General features: G+C 38.9%; 1 protein-coding gene and 1 pseudogene across 1 annotated transcript in view; one reads left to right on the top strand and one right to left on the bottom strand.

Annotated features, from left to right (window-relative positions):
- Window positions 1-20,115, top strand: part of MMP16 (matrix metallopeptidase 16) — a 395,065-nt gene that overhangs the window by 89,248 nt on the left and 285,702 nt on the right. The gene's annotated exons all lie outside the window — the stretch shown is intronic.
- Window positions 14,830-16,436, bottom strand: LOC113904487 (annotated as a pseudogene).

Below are 20,115 nucleotides of genomic sequence, written 5' to 3' on the forward strand. Positions count from 1 at the left end.
AAGGCAGAAATGGAGCATTTGAGACATTGACCATGTCTGTTTAGCCAAGATATTAAGAGAGGAAATAATTTAGGGATGGGATAGGTGTTCTATGCAGCTAGAGCATGTTTTAAAAGGAGGGGAAATAGTAGAAGCAGCTGATAGATGTATGTTTGCTTATACAACTGGACTATTAATGTGTGCAATTGGTGCCAAAATAAAAGAAGTGAAATATTTTGGGAACTTTATACCTAGTTTTTTTCTTTTATATAGTTCATGAGGTTCTCATGGCATGTATGCTGGGGTGGTTTGCCATTCTCTCCTCCAGTGAGTCACGTTTCATCAGAACTCTCTGTTATGACCCATCCGTCTTGGGTGGCCCTACATGGCTTGACTCAGCTTCATTGATTTATGCAACCTCTTTGACATGACAAGGCAGTGATCGGTGAAGGAGATATAAGTTAGAACCCTGTGTGGAACAACTGATTGGTTCAAGACTGAGAAAGGAGTACCACAGGGCTGCCTGCTGTCACCTGTTTGTTTAACCTATATGCAGACCACATCATGAGAAATTCTGGATGAGCTAAAAGCTGGAATCAAGATAGGTGGGAGAAACATCAACAACCTCAGATACGCAGATGATACCACTCTAATGGCAGAAAGTGAAGAGGAACTAAAGAACCGCTTGATGAAGGTGAAGGAGGAGAGTGAAAGAGCCAGCTTAAAACTAAATATAAAAAACAAAACCCCAAAATCATGATCATGGCATCTGGCCCCATTACTTCCTGGCAAATAGAAGGGGGAAAGGTGAATGTAGTGACAGATTTCCTCTCCCTGGGCTCTAAAATCATTGTAGATGGTGATTGCAGCCATGAGATCAGAAGAGGATTGCTTCTTGGCAGGAAAGCTGTGACAAACCTAGACAATGTGTTGAAAAGCAGAGACATTACTCTGCCAACTACGGTCCACGTAGTCAAGGCTATGGTCTTCCCAGTGGTCACGTACAGTTGTGAGATCTGGACCATAAAGAAGGCAGCAACACCAAAGAATCCTTTGAACTGTGGTGCTGGAGAAGACTCCTGAAAGTCCCTTGGAAAGGAGATCAAACCAGGAGATCTTAAGTGACATCAACCCTGAATACTTGTTGAAGCTGAAGCTCCAATATTTTGGTCATCTGATGTGAACAGCTGACTCATTGGAAAAGTCTCTGATGCTGGGAAAGATTGAGGGGAGAGGAGAAGAGGGCATCAGAGGATGAGATGGCTGGATGGCATCACTGATACAGTAGACTTGAACTTGGGCAAACTCCGGGAGATGATGAGGGACAGGGAGGCCTGGTGTGCTGCAGTCCACGGGGTTGCAAAGAGTCAGACACAACTGAGCGACTGAACAACAAAATAACTAATTTACTTAAACACTTTAGTGCTTGTTGAAAAGCAAACAAAATCTTAGAATGGACTTTCTAGCTGAGCTCACTTGCTTTGGAATATTAGAAACACATCTTGTTTGATAAAGAGATGCTTCCTTCTTGCTCCCTTTTCTCATAGGTTTTTCTTTTTCTCTACCCTTAGGGCTCTGTCTCAGACTTGTAAGGTTTCACAGCTACACAAAGGAGTTCTTGTTACTTTTCCTTAAAGCCACAGTCTAGAGGTGGCCTTGGCTGAGGAAGGGGAATGATACTCCAGAGCAATATTTGTCTGGCTGGGGAAAGGACGTTCGTAAGTGTCAGTTAATGTAATGTGGCTTCTACTTCTGAATCAGTTTCAGTCAAAAGTCCCTCGTGACATAACTATTTTGAGTGGCAAGGATACCCCAGGAGTCACGAAGGGTCGGTGTTCTCATTAAAGTTTAGGAGATGAATCTCTTCTTAGGGCTGGGAATGTGGTGTTAGCGTAATTGTAATATCTAAACAGTCCTCACTTCTTCCTTGCATGTTTTCTGTGCTCCAGTTCACCCATTCTTTAGGCCTTTGTTGGACCTAAAGGCTCGTAACAAATAACTCCATGCTCTAGGCGGTCCCTTCTTTCTGATCAGTACCTAAGATCTTCATTCTTGCCTCTCTGGCTTTCAAATTTAGCTTTTTCCACAAACCAACCTCTCTGTCCCCATCGGATATAAGTATTTTCTGCCCACCCTTCTCCACCCCACACATTTTAAGTGACATTTTGAACCTTGACTCTTCTGTGTATCATGTACTTTTATCTGCATCTACAGTTTGGTGTCCAGCCTTGCCTCTGGTATGAGGGTTTCTGGTTCCAGGGATCCCTGAGTCACTCTGAACTTCTATCTGTCCCAGTCAGCTAATATAAAGAGTTGTGTTGGTAGTAGGCTTTTTTTTTTTTTTTAAGGAGATCAAATATATAAAATTTCCCCAAAATCATAACAAGCAGAATTTCAAATTAAGTTTGATGAAAATACTCTCTTAAGTCCTAGATATTGGTCATAATAATTTTAACTGTATTATGATTGGGAAACACATTAAAAGTTTATTTTTAAACATGTCCAACACAGCCCCAGCAACAAATTCTTTTCACCAACTTCTGCCCAGATCTCAGTTCGTTTTTTCCAGTTCCCACACTAGGCAATTCCTTCTGTGTATGTTATGATGAGCATACGTATTAGAGATTATTATCTTCTGAGCCCCACAGTAGGAATACTGGAAGCACTAGAAATCATAGGGCTTAAGCCAGGAGGTTCTGGAAATGATAGCTCTCCAGGTAAGAAGGAAAAGGGACACCAGGTAAGAGGGAAAAAGAACACCTATGGGAACTTACGCCTTTGATGAAGGTTTTGGCTTTTTTTTGCCTCTAGCTGTCTACTTCATCTCTGAAACTTTTCTTTACATTTTCTATTTATTTTTTCCTGATGCTTTCTGGGGATACTCCTTAATTGATACTAATTCACTAATCCATTCTTCTACCTGAATCATTACACTCCTCAACCAATGTGTTGAGTTTATTATATCCACAATTATATTTTGTGCATTCACTATCTCCAGTTGTATTCATGTTATATCTTTTTATGCCTGTACAAGTATTAAACTTCTCATATATTTGATGATATTTAATATACTTCTTCAAAATATTTGTCCTTCTGGTTCATTAATTCTGATTTTACGGAGTAGATGGTTTTGTTTATTGTCTTCCTTTTGCACAGATTGTGTTATAGGTGGGTGGAACCTCCAAAGATCATTAGCTAATGGAACCTCAGACTCAGTTTATGTCCCCAGTCTTTGGAAGTGTGTGTGTGCAGGCCATCTTGCTGACTCTGTCCCTGCCCACTACTCAGTTCGAATTTTGTTGGTCTGAGTCTGTGGCCATACCACCCTGAATGTGCTGGCTCTTGTCTGATTTAGTTGGTCTGACATGGGGCCCAAGTTTCAGTTTCTCAAAGCTGCCTTGGTGGAGTCAATGTGCAGCCATGTTCAGGAACCTCAGAACCTGATCACTGTGAGAAGGAAATGCTGGGGGACAGATGGGCATCCCTACTCTGCAATGTGTTCCATGCAGCGGGGAATGGCAAAGAAGCGGTTAGTGAGTGCTCCGCCCTGAGCAATGCGAGGCGAAGGGAAAACCAATATCCTCCAGCCCACACCACGTCCATAACCCAGGACTTGCGCCTTCACTGGCCTGCACAACCTAGATTTGCCCTGGGGATTTCCCACTTTTTCTTGTCAATTTCCTTCTCCTTTGTGCGCCCTCTCCTAGACTGACAGGCAGACATTTTTGTTGGGAACTGCAAGTGTGAATCTCTGGCTTGTTAGCCTTTCCCTGTGAACAGTGGCAGAGAATTCATAGGAACAACCACTGCTTCACAAGGGCAGACTCATGTATCATCTGTTTCCCTGATGGCTGTCACTTCTTTATACCACCTTGGTACCTTGTCATTTGTTATAATGATGATAATTTACATGATTTAAAAAGCTGTAAAATTCTTAAAATGGCAAGATTACATATGCTTTATAGTAGGAAATATATCTGTTGAATATTTCTACTTGAATATTCCAATGTAATTTCTTAAAATTGTTAACACATTATTTAAAAAGTTGCTGCTGTGGTAAATGCTGATTTCTGAGTATATTTTAAACATGCTGTGAAGACTTTAGATAATCATAATGAATATTATTGACTGCTACACTATGTCTTTGTGTTTCTTGGAACTGTTTAACAATTGTATTCTTTGTTTGTTTGGTCAGTCGCTCAGTCATGTCCAATTCTTTGCCACCCCAAGGACTGCAGCATGCCAGGCTTCCCTGTCCTTCACTATCTCCCAGACTTTACACAAACTCAGTGTCCACTGAGTTGGTGATGACATCCAACCATTTCATCCTCTGTCTCCCGCTTCTCCTGCCTTCAGTCTTTCCCAGAATCAGGGTCTTGTCTAATGAGTCAGTTCATCTCATGAGATTGCCAAAGTATTGGAGCTTCAGCTTCAGAATCAGTGAGAGTTTTTTCAAGAGAACACAATGGTCATAGTAGACACCTTCTTCCAACAGCAAAAGAGATAATTATACACATGGACATCCAGATGGTCATCATCAAAATCAGATTGATTATTTTCTTTGCAGCTGAAGATGGAGAAGCTCTATACAGTCAGCAAAAACAAAACCTGTTGCTGACTGAGGCTCAGATCTTGATCTCCTTATTGCCAAAATCAGACTGGAATTGAGGAATGTAGGGCAAACCTCTGGGCCATTCAGGTATGACCTAAATCAAATCCCTGATGATTATACAGTGGAGGTGACAGATTCAAGGGGTTAGATCTGATAGAGTGCCTAAAGAACTATGGACCAAGGTTTATAACATTGTACAGGAGGCGGTGACCAAAGCCATCCCAAGGAAAAAGAAATGCAAAAAGGCAAGATGGTTGACTAAGGAGGCCTTACAAATAGCTGAGAAAAGAAGAGAAGAAAAAGGCAAAAGAGAAAGGTAAAGGTATATCCAATTAAATTCAGAGTTCCAGAGAACAGGAAGAAGAGATAAGAAAGCCTTCTTAATATTCTTAATTAAAGTGAAGTTGCTCAGTCGTGTCTGACTCTTTGCGACCCCACGGACTGTAGCCTGCCAGGCTCCTCTGTCCGTGGGATTTTCCAGGCAAAAATACTGGAGTGGGTTGCTATTTCCTTCTCCAGGGGATCTTCCTGACCCAAGGATAGAACCTGGATCTCTGGCACTGCAGGCAGACTCTACCATCTGAGCCACCAGGGAAGTCCAATAGTTGGCTATAATTATTATTAGTTGGTTATTATTACTGTTCCTTATGGCCTTCAGAATAACTGCTTTCTCTGATTCTCTGGTTTATTCTGTAATCATTTAAATAAAGGGATATTCATTATATTTAGAATCATATAAAAACTAATACACTCAGAGTGAGACAATTTTATGAACAAAATTCAATACAAAATTTTTTGAATTATTTTAATTCTGAGGATCAGTGCTTGACAAATTTCTTGTCTTGAACTTAAATCCAGATAGTTACATTTGCTATATTTAAATAACCACCAGATGAGAGAGACAATTACTCTAATTAAACAGTTGCAGTTGTCTCCTGGTGTATTTCCCTTAAACAATAATAGACTTGAATTTCTCCCTCCACTCATTAGCTTATAAACAGGTTTTTTTTTTTTTTTTTTAATCTAGGGTACATCACCGATTCCCATAACAGATACTATGATGATTCCATGATACATATCCATAAGCATCTAATATCTTTTAAAGTGAATGGGCTGGATAGTGCTTACTCAGTGGAGTTTGTATAAAATTGTCTTTATACAAGATGATATCTCATGAAACTGAAATTTTCTTTTCAACCATCTTGAGAATTGATGTAAGATTGCTAGACAATCAGACTTAAAGGTGATCAGATTAGCCGTCTGCTCATAGTTTTTCCTATAACCCAGAGGCTATAGGCAAAACTATATATACTCTCAGTCTATTTCTTAGGGGTGTTTTAAAAGTGATATAAAGGTGCACATTACTGAACTGGAAATAACCAGGTTATTTGATGGATTCCATTTTCTAGATATAACAACTGGTTCATTAAAACATTTGGTGTACAATTTGACAAGTCAGCTGAATGTAAAATATTAAACTAAAATATAAAAATTTTTCTTATAATCTCCAAATAAAAATTTAAATATCTTTATAATTATTTCATTTTTTAAAAATCAAGGCACTGTTATATGGAAATAAAGCATGCTGACTTCACCTAGATACTTGATTAAAATAGGTCATTTCACCATTCTGTAATGTTTTCTGTCATGCATGGCTTGCACAGGAAACGTATTCATGTTATAAAGTGTGATTTGTGCCATCATACCTTCCAACAGGATAATGCCCATGAGGAAAATAAAACATATCATTAAATTTAAAATATATTCTCTTAGAAAACAGCCAGCTCTGATTAGTCAAAATCTTGGAAAAGTGAATGTTGGCACTATTTTAGCTAAAAATGGAAATAGATTGCTTTATACACAGTGCTTATCAAAGGTCATTTAAAATGTAATCTGATTTTGCAATCCCTTACTTCATATATTTCTTTAGAGGTCATGACCTAGCAGAACACAGGAGATTGAGAGTAGCAGCATCATGTAATCCATGCCATAGGATCCTTACATATTTTTTCATACACAATGGAAATTTTATTTTCAAAGATGTTTAAACACTCAGGATCAGTTCAGTTCAGTCGCTCAGTTGTGTCTGACTCTTTGCGACCCCATGAATCGCAGCACGCCAGGCCTCCCTGTCCATCACCAACTCCCAGAGTTCACCCAGACTCACGTCCATCGAGTCAGTGATGCCATCCAGCCATCTCATCCTCTGTCGTCCCCTTCTCCTCCTGCCCCCAATCCCTCCCAGCATCTGAGTCTTTTCCAATGAGTCAGCTCTTTGCATGAGGTGGCCAAAGTACTGGAGTTTCAGCTTTAGCATCATTCCTTCCAAAGAAATCCCAGGGCTGATCTCTTTCAGAATGGACTGGTTGGATCTCCTCGCTCAGGATAGGCCATCTTTTAAATAAGGTTTAACCTGTATTATTTTATCAGATCATTGGTTGTTCTTTTATTTGATGTTTAACCTGCTACAAAATTAATTTTATGTTACTATATTGTCACTCTGGACTTTTTTATATTTACAAGTTGATTGAATTTTGTTTTTCCTGTGACCTCTAGAATGTTTTATTAAACCTGAATGTAGTCAGCCTATTTTTGACCATAATTGACTGATTTTCTCCCATCTAAAAGAGGTCCCCATTAAATAAAAGTGGTAAAAGAGGCCATCTTCAGAGTACATTAAATGAATCAAAATTCTACATTTGCTCGTCTGGTAAAAGAATGATTCTTTCCAGCTTTGTTGGATCTTTGCCCTTATTTTGGTGGAATCTGTGGAGAATCTTTTCTCTATCTCATGAAGATGTGGTCGTCTGTATTCCTTTTATAATCTGTCTAGGGTAATCTCATAGTATCTCACCTGTACTTTCTTCCTCTGAGGCAGTTCCAGTATTAAAGCCTTTCTGTTTGCACTTACACAGGCTCTCCCTGGGAGAGACTAGCTCACCTGTCAAAATACCGTAACTGGTGATTACTAGCGCCTCCAGAGACAACGTCCGTACTACTGCCAAATTCAGAAAGTCTGAAATTTTAGCAACTGCTAAGGTCATCAACTTCTACCATCCTTAGATTCTTAATCATGGGGGATGGCTTTTATAGTTATTGGTTCTCTAGTGGAGTGGGCCTTTTATGGTAAAACTGTGATGTGGGAATATATATATATATAAACATATATAAACATATATATATGTTTATACACACATATATGTTTATACACATTAATATGTTTTATATACATAAACATATATATATATGTTTATACACATATACATGTTATACACATTAATATCTTTATATACATATATAAACATATTAAACATATATAAAATATGTTTAATCAGAAGAATTTCTAGTCTAATATGTGGGTATTGAGAGCCAGACCTCTTAGCCATGATTGGAAAAAAAAAAAAAAAGACACCTCAACACTGAGAGAAGAAAGATCAGGTAAAACATATGGCAAAGAAAGAATAAAGATTTTGTGTTAAAGGCTCAGGGAAGAAAAGCAAATTAAAATTAAACCAGTATGGGCCTTAAGCTTCACATTCCAGCGTATTGGTGTGGATGCGAAGGAGCTAAGAGAAGTTTCCCTGGAGCTGAGGACATGTGTTGGGCCTGAGGTTTACTGATAGCCCTTGGAACATAAATCCCTGGGTATCAGGGAGATATCTAAATAAATCTGTGGAGACTAGAAAGGATGATAATTGAGTAATAGCACAAGAGTTTTCAAAATCTTTATGACACATAATTTTGTTCATGTCTATGAAACTCATGAAATTAAAAGAGATGTTACAACAGAGTAGTTAAGAGCCAAGACTCTGAGCAGCACTGTTTTTTTCAAAATCTAGGTCTCTCTTTTACCAGCTCTATAATTCTGGGCAGGTTATTTAACTTCTTCTTTGTCTTGGTTTTCCTATGTTAGAGTGTGTAGCACAGGGCTATGGTCAGGATCAGTTAAGTTGATTAATGTAAAGTATTAATACTTATAAGAGTGCCTGGTACATTAAAAAAAAAAAGATGCTCAATACATGTTAGCTAAAAATGCCATGAGAGTAATTATGGTATTATATTGTTATAAAAATATTATAGTTATGAAAATACTATAATGTTATAAAGGAAAAGGGAATTTGACCTGTTTTTATCATCTAGCCTTGAATTACTCATCCCCAAGTAGTTTTCAGAAACTTGCTCTTAGATTTTGATAAGGAGTTTATTTTCAGGTCCATTTCAGGACACATTTAAGATACTGCAATACAATATATTTTTTATAAATTCACAACATAAGAGCAATTTCTTATCTTTTGTTTCCCAATTTATAAAACTTTTTTGAAGTAGATAAGGAAGAAAACTCTACAGATGAGAAAAGTAACTCTGGCTAGAAGCCTATATTTATGAGCATGTGATTTGATAGAGAATAGAGCCAGCATCAGGCCAGAAAAACATTTATAATTAGAGTGGTGTTCATCTATTGCCTTGAGCATGGGAAAGATCATAAAGTTAATTTTAAAGATTCTTTACTAGGATTTTTCACAAGGTAAATAAAAAATAAAGTTTATTTTTACCTTTAATAATAATAAAATCTGATAACTAATTTACTTTTGTAAAATACTAAATTACAACTGTCTTTTGCTTTTGTTGGAGAAGGCAATGGCACCCCACTCCAGTACTCTTGCCTGGAAAATCCCATGGACGGAGGAGCCTGGTGGGCTGCAGTCCACAGGGTCTCTAAGAGTTGAACACTGAGTGACTTCACTTTCAGTTTTCACTTTCATGCATTGGAGAAGGAAGTTGCAACCCACTCCAGTGTTCTTGCCTGGAGAATCCCAGGGACGGGGGAGCCTGGTGGGCTGCTGTCTATGGGGTCACACAGAGTCGGACACGACTGAAGTGACTTAGCAGCAGCAGGTCCCTAAAAAGTCTATGTTCACTCTTGCCATCTCCTGCTTGACCACATACAGTTTACCTTGATTCATGGACCTAACATTCCAGGTTCCTATGAAATATTGTTCTTTATAGCATCAGGCTTTACTTTTGCCACCAGGCACATCATTCAGGAGATCAACCCTAAATATTCATTGGAAGGACTGATGCTGAAGCTGAAGTTCCAATACTTTGACCTCCTGATGTGAAGAGCTGACTCACTGGAAAAGACCATGATGCTGGGGAGACTGAGGGCAAGAGGAAAAGAGTAAAATAGAGAATTAGATGGCGGATAGTATCACCAACTCAGTGGACCTGAGTATGATCAAGTTCGGGGAGACAGTGAAGGACAGGGAAGCCTAGCATACTGCAGTTCATGGGGTCACAGTCGGATATGACTTAGCGACTGAATGACAACAACTTGGTTAAGATTTGTCTCAAATGAATGGCTTTAAGAGTAAATTTTAGCAACCTGAGCTTTAGAGTATCTTCAACAGCAACTCAAGGACTCTTACCTAGAAAGCAGCTCATTATTCATCTCTTTTGAGCAGTTGCCCAAATGAAACAATGGTGTCATTTTATTAACATGCAGCACAAAAATCCCTGCTTACTAAACAGTTCTGAGTCCAGGAAAGCCTTGGGCCTTCTTCCAACTATTAATGTAGAAAAAAAAAAAATTACCAAACTTACCTACATCAGCAGAAAGCAAATACCTAATGCCATTCCATAATAAATTTGAGTATTCTTGCCCTAAATGCAGCTTTTTAAGCTTCTACAATCTTATTCTAACTCCATCCAGATTCTACTGTTGATCATGATGACGAGAAATAAAATTAGAAAGACAAACATGACAGGAATTAAATGCCGTTAGTCTCAAGAAGGCCCGGAGAAGGCAATGGCACCCCACTCCAGTACTCTTGCCTGGAAAATCCCATGGAAGGAGGAGCCTGGTAGGCTGCAGTCCATGGGGTCGCTGAGGGTCAGACACGACTGAGGGACTTCACTTTCACTTTTCACTTTCGTGCATTGGAGAAGGAAATGGCAACCCGCTCCAGTGTTCTTGCCTGGAGAATCCCAGGGACGGGGGAGCCTGGTGGGCTGCTGTCTATGGGGTTGCACAGTTGGACACAACTGAAGGGACTTAGCAGCAGCAGCAGCAGCAGTCTCAAGAAGGCCACTCCTGCTGTTACTCATAATCACATATGGATCCTTGAATGTGGTGACCTGAGAACCAGGTGTTGACCTTTACCTACCTAGGGCATCAACACTCTCTGGAGTCTTTTCCTCTAGCTTTTCTACAGCTTGTGTAAAGTGGAAGTATCTCTGCCTTCCAAAATCATGCCACAGAGAATGATTTTGATGGCATCTAATCAAAATCTAGACTTCAGCAAACATATATAACCTTGGGAATATATTTATCTTCCTGTCCTCAAACTGGTTGACAACTGTAGCTTTCACTTTGGGGCACCATTCTTTAAGCCTGAGAATTTGGGTTTGGGAGGAAGATGATAGCTTATTGAAAGGACTGAGCACTCACATTCTGGAGTATGTAAGATCCAGTAAAGCATTCTTGCAAATATATTTAACTTTGGCTTACAAGATCACAGGGCATTTACTTTTAGATATGTTAAAGACATATAGGTGTACCATCATTATCCAACCAAATGATTGTCTAGTCAACCTAAGGTCATTTAAAATAAAATGAAGTGAAGTCGCTCAGTCATGTCCGACTCTTTGCAACCCCATGGACTGTAGCCTACCAGGCTGCTCCCTCCATGGGATTCTCCAGGCAAGAGTACTGGAGTGGGTTGCCATTTCCTTCTCCATTAAAGGCTTGGGTAATATATGTTACCAAATAACATTCTTCCCTCATTTTTTTTTTTCCACTTCTATAGGGATATAAGGATTAACTACTGTCTGTTGGCTAACATGAGGAAGGTTAAAGATCAAGATTTTCTAGTCATAGCCTTTAAACTGTGACTATCCAAACCTTTATTATTGTGGCTTGTTGGCTCTGATTAAGTTGTTCTATATTTACAATTTCAGAGTACTGTTTTTACTTTAGAAGGGACTCAAGCCATGATTTTGAGAGTCCATCCAGCACTCAGACTGGGAGTTCACCACGCCTGAGCGGAAGTTATGTGGGCAACTCAATAACAGTGTGTGTCTGTGGACCTGCACCCTCTACAGTTTAGGAGAGCTTGGTTTTGATTCTTCTCTTGGTGCACAATTCTTTGTATTGCCATGTCTGCTCAAGGGAAATATACTTAACTTTATTGTAAAGTATCATTTGGCTTAAAATATCTCCTCTTCCACTGCAATCTTTGTCTGGAAGTGTCCAAAAATTAAATTTTGGTAAGGCAAGGTAACTATCTAACCATTTGACAATTCACCTAGAAATCTTGCCTAGAATTTTATCTTACTATAAAATGTAAGACACAGATGTTAGCCACAAAAGTAAAATAGACACAAACTGATAAGCAGAGTTTTTTCATGTTTAAATACTACTAACTACAATTGTGGGCTCTATGCCTGTCATTATTAAGAGAGAAAAATGTATCTGTTTTATTATTTATTTCAAGATTTAACAGGAGTTGTTTCTAAGTTTCCTTTCTTATTTTCTATCTACATCTAAAATATTGTATATATTACCCTGTGGCTTAAGTAAATATTGTGTAGTTTCTAATATGTCATTTTTTTCACCTTTACCTATTTACAAAAGACATAAAATTACAATATTTTAAAGCATACAATGTGATGATTTGATATACATTGTGAAAATTTTTCTGCAATTGGAGTAATTAGCACACCTATCACATCAGATATTTATCATTTTTTATAAGAATACAAGTTCTTCTCTCAGCAAATTTCAGTTATATAATACAGTATTATCAATTACAGTCACAAGGTCATGCAGGAGAACAAAAGATCTTATTCATCTTATAACTGAAAATTTGTACTCTTTTACCAGCCTCTCCTAATTTCTTCTACTCCTTGCCCTTGGCAACCAGCATTCTGTTTCTGAGTTTGAGTTTCTGTTTTCGAGATTTTACATACAAGTGATGCCATGTAATATTTGTTTTTCTCTGTCTGGCTTATTTCACTTAACATAATAGTCTTCAGGTACATTCAGATTCTAAATGGCAGGAATTCCTTCTTTTAAAGCTGAATAATATGCTACTTTATATGTCACATTTTCTTTATTCTTTCAAACTCATGGCAGTTAGATTGTTTCCACACCTTGGCTATTGTGAATAATACTACAGTGAATATGAGGGTGCAGATATCTTTTTGAGATTATGGTTTCATTTCCTTTACTTCTTTTCATTTACTTCTAGATATAGATCCAGAAGTGAGATTGCTGGATCATATTCTGGCTCTATATTTAATTTCATGAGAAGACTCCGTAATGTTTTCCATAGTGGCTATATTACTGGGGTGACCAAAACAGTCATTTAGTTTTTTCCCATGAGATGGCTCTAGTAGAGTTTAGTTTTCTTAAATTTCATTTTAAACAATTTTGTTACATTGTATTGTGACAGCTATCATATCAGCATACATTTAAAAAGGATTTATCAAAATATCTGCACTTACGTTTAGCCATGTTAATATTGAAGATGGAAAAAAAATTCAGACAGTACACTGAATCAGGAGAGAACATTTGCTATTGATATGACTGATAGGCATTAATATCTAAAATATATACACAGTTCATACAACTAAAAAAATAAATAAACAACCCTACTAAAAATGGGCAAAAATGGAATGTAGGTGGACAACAGACACTTGGAAATACGCTCAACATCACTAATTGTCAGGGAAATGCAAATCAAAATCACAATGAAATACTGCCTTATATATGAATATCTTCAAAAGGACACTAATAAATGGGGGCAGAAATGTGGAGAAAGAGAGCCCTGGTACACTCTTGGTGGGAATGTAAATTGATGCAGCCACTGCAGAAAACAGTATAGAAGTTCCTCAGAAAACTAAAAGTACAGCTACCCAGCAGTTACATTCCTGAGTATATATCTGAAAAAAAACAAAAACACTAATTTGAAAAGGTGCATTGTTTGCAACTTCCAAGATATGAAAGCAAACTTAGTGTCCATCAACAGGCATATATATATATATATATGGGTAAACATGAATGGATGAATGAATAAAAATATCAAACTGATGAATGGATAAAGATATATATGTGTGTGTGTATGTGTGTGTATATATGTATAGATATACTTTAGTCGCTAAGTCATGTTCAGCTCTTTTTATGACCCTCCATGGACCGTAGCCCACCAGGTTCCTCTGTTCATGGAATTTCCCAGGCAAGAACACTGGAGTGGTTGCCATTTCCTTCTTCAGGGGTTCTTCCCAATCCAGGGATAGAACCTGCATCTCCTGCATTGGCAGGCAGATTCTTTACCATGGAGCCACCAGGGAAGCCATATGTACAGATACTGAGTAGTACTCCACATCGGAGGAAGCAGTGGCACCCCACTCCAGTACTCTTGCCTGGGAAATCCCATGGACGGAGGAGCCTGGTAGGCTGCAGTCCATGGGATCTCGAAGAGTCGGACAAGACTGAGCGACTTCACTTTCACTTTTCCCTTTCCTGCATTGGAGAAGGAAATGGCAACCCACTCCAGTGTTCTTGCCTGGAGAATCCCAGGGACGGGGGAGCCTGGTGGGCTGCCGTCTATGGGGTTGCACAGAGTCGGACACGACTGAAGCGACTTAGCAGCAGCAGCACTACATATATATATATATACACACACACACATACACGTATATATATATACATATATATATATATACATATATACAATGACGTACTATTCAGTCATAACAAAGAGTAAAATGGGAATTTTGCCATTTCCAGCAACATGAATAGACTTGGAAGGCATTATACTAAGTGAATAAGTCAGATAGAGAGAAATGTAATATGATATCATTTATATGTGGAATCTAAAAAGTCCACAAACTAGTGAATCTAAAAAAAACAACAAACTAGTGAAAATAGAAACAGCTTCACAGTTATAGAGAACATAGTATTGGAGAGGGAAGAAGGGATGGGACAGTGTAGAGTCAGAGGACTAAGGGGTGCAAGCTGCTGTGTATAAAATAAGTTACAGTTATATATTGTGCAATGAGCGAGTGAAGTTGCTCAGTCCTGTCCGACTCTTTGAGACCCCATGGACTGTAGCCCACCAGGCTCCTCCATCCAGGGAATTTTCTAGGCAAGAGTACTGGAGTGGGTTGCCATTTCCTTCTCCAGGGGATCTTCCCGACCCGGGGATTGAACCCAGGTGTCCTGCATTGCAGGCAGACGCCTTACTGTCTGAACCACAAGGGAATCCCAATATAATTAATATTTTATAAAAAAAACTACCGATGGAATTTCAAAAAGCATAGAGCTTAGGCTCTTAAGGGTATAGCAGTGATAAAAGCTTTCATAGTCATTTCTAAAAGCAACACTTCACAGTTTTCTCTCTCCAGTGGTTCTCTAATATACTTGTAGAAGGAAGGCAATGGAAAACCAAGGATATAAATAGCTGAGCTCTCCACAATGGGGCCTCCTGCCTAGTTTCCCTGTTCAAAGAAAAGAGGAGACACCGTCTTGCAATAAAGGCTTCATAGACAACTGGGCTTTTCTAGTGACAGTCGGCATTTGATGACCCACATCTCTTGGTTCTTCTTGTTGCCAGTGATCGGCCTGGCAATGATGGTGAAATGGGAGCAATTAACTAGATGGGGGAGGGCTTCCTTTAACAGTTGAAGGGTACCGCCCAGCACAATTCCAAAGACTTGTAGTGTTTTTAGTGTGGGGGTTTCTCCAAGTTCAAGTAAAGTTTCAGGTATTATGTCATAGCACTGACTGAGTGATAGGTGTTGGAGGTAGTTGAGTTAGTAAAATTCTGGAAAGCAGTCATTTTTCAGCATGACGTTATCACTTAAGTCTAGGTGGACAAGATTGGGACATCTTCCAACTAAGGTAGAGACACCTGATCTCTGCAGATCCTCCAGGTACCTGCTGAGAGGCATCTGGGTGGAGGTCTTCCGGCTAAGGTAGAGACACCTGATCTCTGCAGATTCTCCAGGTACCCACTGAGAGGCATCCGGGTGGTGGTCTTCCAACTAAGGTAGAGACACCTGGTCTCTGCAGATTCTCCAGGTACCCGCTGAGAGTCATCCGGGTGGCGGTCTCTAACACGTGTGCCACAGCCATCTGTACGTCTTTTCAGTGAGGCCACAGCACCAAGAGCGGCTCAGCTCATCCGGTCTGGAACAGCTGTTCAGCAAAGTCTCCGGGGCAGATTGAGAGAATCCAGAACACCCAGAAAGGTGTAGACACCATAGATTTGTGTTCTGAGCAAGATTATCTACAATGGGATCTGAAAGCCGGATGCCCTCCAGGCTGAGATGCTGCAGCTTGGGGCGGTGAGACCGAAGGCCATGGAGGGTAGACACAGCCATCAGGGAGTTCCGCAGGCGCAGGAGCTGTAGACGAAAAGGGCTGAGATGTTCAACTAACGGCTGGTCCATAAGTGATCCTGGGCAGCAGAAGGCAACCACCCCTCGGGACAGCAGTCCACCAACCACATCTGGTTAGAGGTTTACGCTCGAGAGGTCTATGGTCTGCCAGAGATACTCGTCAGATGCTAGATGATACCATCTCTTACAAACACTGGAGACTTTCAGGAGTTCAGGGAGGCACAGACAGGTAAAGATTCTTAGGAGTAGCTCATCTGGAAGGGAGTCCCAAGAAACACCTGGCAAGTTCTCTCGGTTCGCCTTAGGTCCGCAGACAGTCACAAAGTCCTTGTCATTCCCTTTGCTTTTCGGCCGTTTTCATGGGGGCGAATGGGGGGCTCTGTGGGTGGCCCAGATCTGAAAGCAGTTTCTGGGGGCTGTTCTCACTGTTCGTGGGAGATGTTCATGCTTTTTGAAATCTTAGGGAGAGTGAACCTATAATTTCAAGATACCTTAAAGAGCAAAATTTGAACCACATCTTTTATCTCCCCCTGTCTCCCCCCACCCCCAAAAGTAGACAGGTGTTAACTTTCATTGATCTTTTCTATTTCCTTTCTAGTCACTATTTAAATTTTTCCCATTCTTACCTTTTTTAGTTTCATCTATTAACTTTGGGCCTAATGTGTTCTTCCTTTTCTGATTCTTTTAGATATGTAGTTGTTTAATTGAGATCTCCTTTTCCTTAATGTAGGCATTTATGACTGTGACTTTCCTCTTAGATGGAATTATGCTGCATTCAATAAGTTTGTATGTCGTGTTAGCATGTTCATTTGTCTCAAGGTATTTTTTTTTAAATTTCTTCTATTAGCCATTGGTCGTTTGGTAGCATATAGTTTAATCTTCACATATTTGTGAATTTTCCAGTTTCTTCATTGTTATCGATTTCTAGTTTTGTAACATTGTAGTCGGAAACTATATTTGATATTATTTCTGTTTTCCTAAGTTTATTAAGACTTATTTGTGATCTAACACATGATTTAAGTTGGAGAATGTTCCATATTCTTAAAAGGAACGTGGAATCTGCTCCTGTTGGATGGACTCTTCTGTGTACATTTGTTAGATATATCTCGTCTAATATGTATGATAAGACAAATTTTTTAATTGGTTTTCTGTCTGGATGAACTAGCTACTGATGAAAATTGGGTATTGAAGTCCCATTCTGTAATAGTATTGCTGTCTATTTCTGTTTTTAGGTTTGTTAATGTTTACAGTATATATTTAGTTGGTCTGAAGTTGGGTATATACATATGTAAATTTGATTATATGTTCTTGATGAATTGACCCCTTTATAATTGTATCATATTCTTTGTCTCTTATTACAGCTATTTGCTTAAATATTTTGTCTGATATAAGTATAGCTATGTCTGCCTTTTTTTGTTTTCCTTTTGCATGAAATATCCTTTCTCATTCCTTCACTTTGAGCTTAAATGTGTCCTTAAAGCAGAAGTGAGTCTCCTGTATGCAGCATGTAGTGGGAACTGTTTTATAATTTATTCAATGAATCTATGTCTTTTAATGTGAGAATTTGTTTATTTACATGTTAAGTATATGTGGACTGACTGTATCCACACTATTAGTTGTTTTCTGGCTCTTATGCAGTTCCTTTATTCTTTTCTGCTGCTTTTTATCCCTTGCTTTGCAATTTGATTATTTTTATTTTTTTGTAGTGGCATGCCTTGATTTCTTTTTCTATACTTTTTAAAGTATCTAGTAGGTTTTTGTCTTGTGGTTTCCATGATACTTACCAAAAAAAAAAAAACTTACAGTGATAACAGTCTACTTTAAGCTGATAACTTCAAATGCAGAACAAAGCACTACATGTTTACATGTCCCCTCAAATTTTAAGGTTTTGGTGTCATATTTATACTGTATATCCATTAACAAATTTTATTATAGTTATTTTAGTCCTTTTGTCTTTTGATCTTCATACCAGTATTATATTTAACCACCACCATTATAATATTTCCTCCCTCATGGCTCAGATGGTATAGAATCTGTCTGCAATTTGATCCCTGGGTCGGGAAAATCCCCTGGAGAAGGAAATGGCAACCCACTCCAGTATTCTTGCCTGGAAAATCCCATGGACAGACGAGCCTGGAGGACTACAGTCCCTGGGGTCGCAAAGAGTTGGACACGACCGAGTGACTAGCGCTTTCATTTTCACTTTCGTTATATTATTATAGTGTTCTCAGGTAGCGTGCTTACCTTTACCAGCAAGTTTTATACGCTCATCTGTTTTTATGTTACTGATTAGTATTCTTTTATTTCAGCTTGAAGAACTCTCTTTAATGTTTCTTGTAAGGTCAGTTCAGTGATGTTCAGCTTTTGTGTTTTCTTTCTTTTTTTTTTTTGGAAAACTACTTTTCTCTTTCTGAATGGCAGCTTTCATGGGTGGAGTATTCTTGGTTGAGTCTTTGTTTTTTTTTCCAGCACTATTAATATATCATCAATTGCTTTTAAACCTCCAAGGTTTCTGCTGAGAAATCTGCTCACAGTCTTAAAGGTTTTATTTTCTATATAGCAAGGTTTTTTTTTGTTGTTGTTGTTGCTTTTAAGATTCTCTCTTTAACTTTTGCCAATTTAATTATAATGTAATTAATTATAAGGTGTCTTGTTGTGGGGCTCTTAAGTTTTATCCTGACATTATTTAGGCTTCCTGGACTTGGATGTCTTGTTTCTTTTCCCAGATTAGGTATTTTTCAGCCATTATTTCTTTGTGTTAGCTTTTTGACATAAATGTGTGTGTGTGTGTATATATATATATATATATGTATATGTATATATAGTCACACATATAAATATGCTCTGCTTGATGGTGTCCCATATACCACTTAAGCTATCTTTATTCTTTCTCACTCATTTTTCTTTTCCCCCTTTAATTGGATGAAGTCCATAGCACTGTCTTTGAATTTTCTGATCTTTTCTTCTGCTTATTCTAGCTGTGCCTCTATTGAATTTTTCAGTTCAGTGGTGTGCTTCAGTACTATAATTTCTGTTTCTACTTTTCTCTCTAGTGAAATTCTCATGTTCAGTATTTGAACTCCTTACCTTGTTGAGCATATTTTTGACTGTTGATTTGAGCTCTCTATTTGGTAAATTGCTCATCTCTATTTTATTAATATTGGTCTCTGAAGATTTTTCTTGTTCTTTTGTTTGAAATATATTCTTTTGTTTCTTGATTTTCCTTGAATTTCTGTTACTATTTTTTTAATATTTATTTATTTATTTTTGGCTGCACTGGATTTTCATTGCTGCCCATGGACTTTCTCCAGTTGTGGCAAGCAGAGGCTACTTTTCGTTGCAGTTTGTGGACTTCTCATTGAGGTGGCTTCTCTTGTGAGGCTCAGGATCTAGGTGCACGACTTTCAGAGGTTGCGTCCTGTGGGCTCTGGAGTGCTGGCTCAGTAGTTGTGGCTTGTAGGCTGAGTTGTTCCATGGCATGTGGAGTCTTCCTGCATGGCATGTGGAATCTTCCTGCATGGCATGTGGAATCTTCCTGGAACAGGGATTGAGCCCATGTCTCCTGCAATGGCAGGCGGTTTCTTACTCATTAGACCACCAAGGAAGCCCTCTGTGTTAGTTACTGCCCAGCGGCAAAAACAATCATTTATTCCAATCCTTACAGACTGGTCTTATGTAGGACATGAACCTTGTCAATAAACCTAGCTCAGGCTCCTAGTTACTGCTCAAGCCTTTCTAATTGTCCAAACCACTGTCTTTGTTCTTCGTGGCTGCCAGTACTTGAGGGTGTTGCAGGAGCCTCAAGACCTTTCAGTGTCCTGAAGAGGAGGATTGCAATCAGCACCTAGATGCAGGCTGATTAGAAGCCAGATCCTCAGGCAGCAGCTAGGCACATATGCAGTTAACCACACAGTCCTTCCAGGCAGAAACTGGGAGGTAAGCATTATTGCCTGCTCCTTCTGCACTGAATCTTTGTGATATAGTGTGGCAAGTGCTCACAAACCCATTAACTACTTCTTTGACTTAGTTCTCTGAGCCCCACTGACTATCAGAGATAAATGATTTAGGGACCTGTTCCTTGAATGGCAGCTGTAAACACTGGACCCTGGATGTACACAGTT

The sequence above is a fragment of the Bos indicus x Bos taurus genome, chromosome 14 (genome assembly GCF_003369695.1).
Source record: "Bos indicus x Bos taurus breed Angus x Brahman F1 hybrid chromosome 14, Bos_hybrid_MaternalHap_v2.0, whole genome shotgun sequence".
Lineage (NCBI taxonomy): Eukaryota > Metazoa > Chordata > Mammalia > Artiodactyla > Bovidae > Bos > Bos indicus x Bos taurus.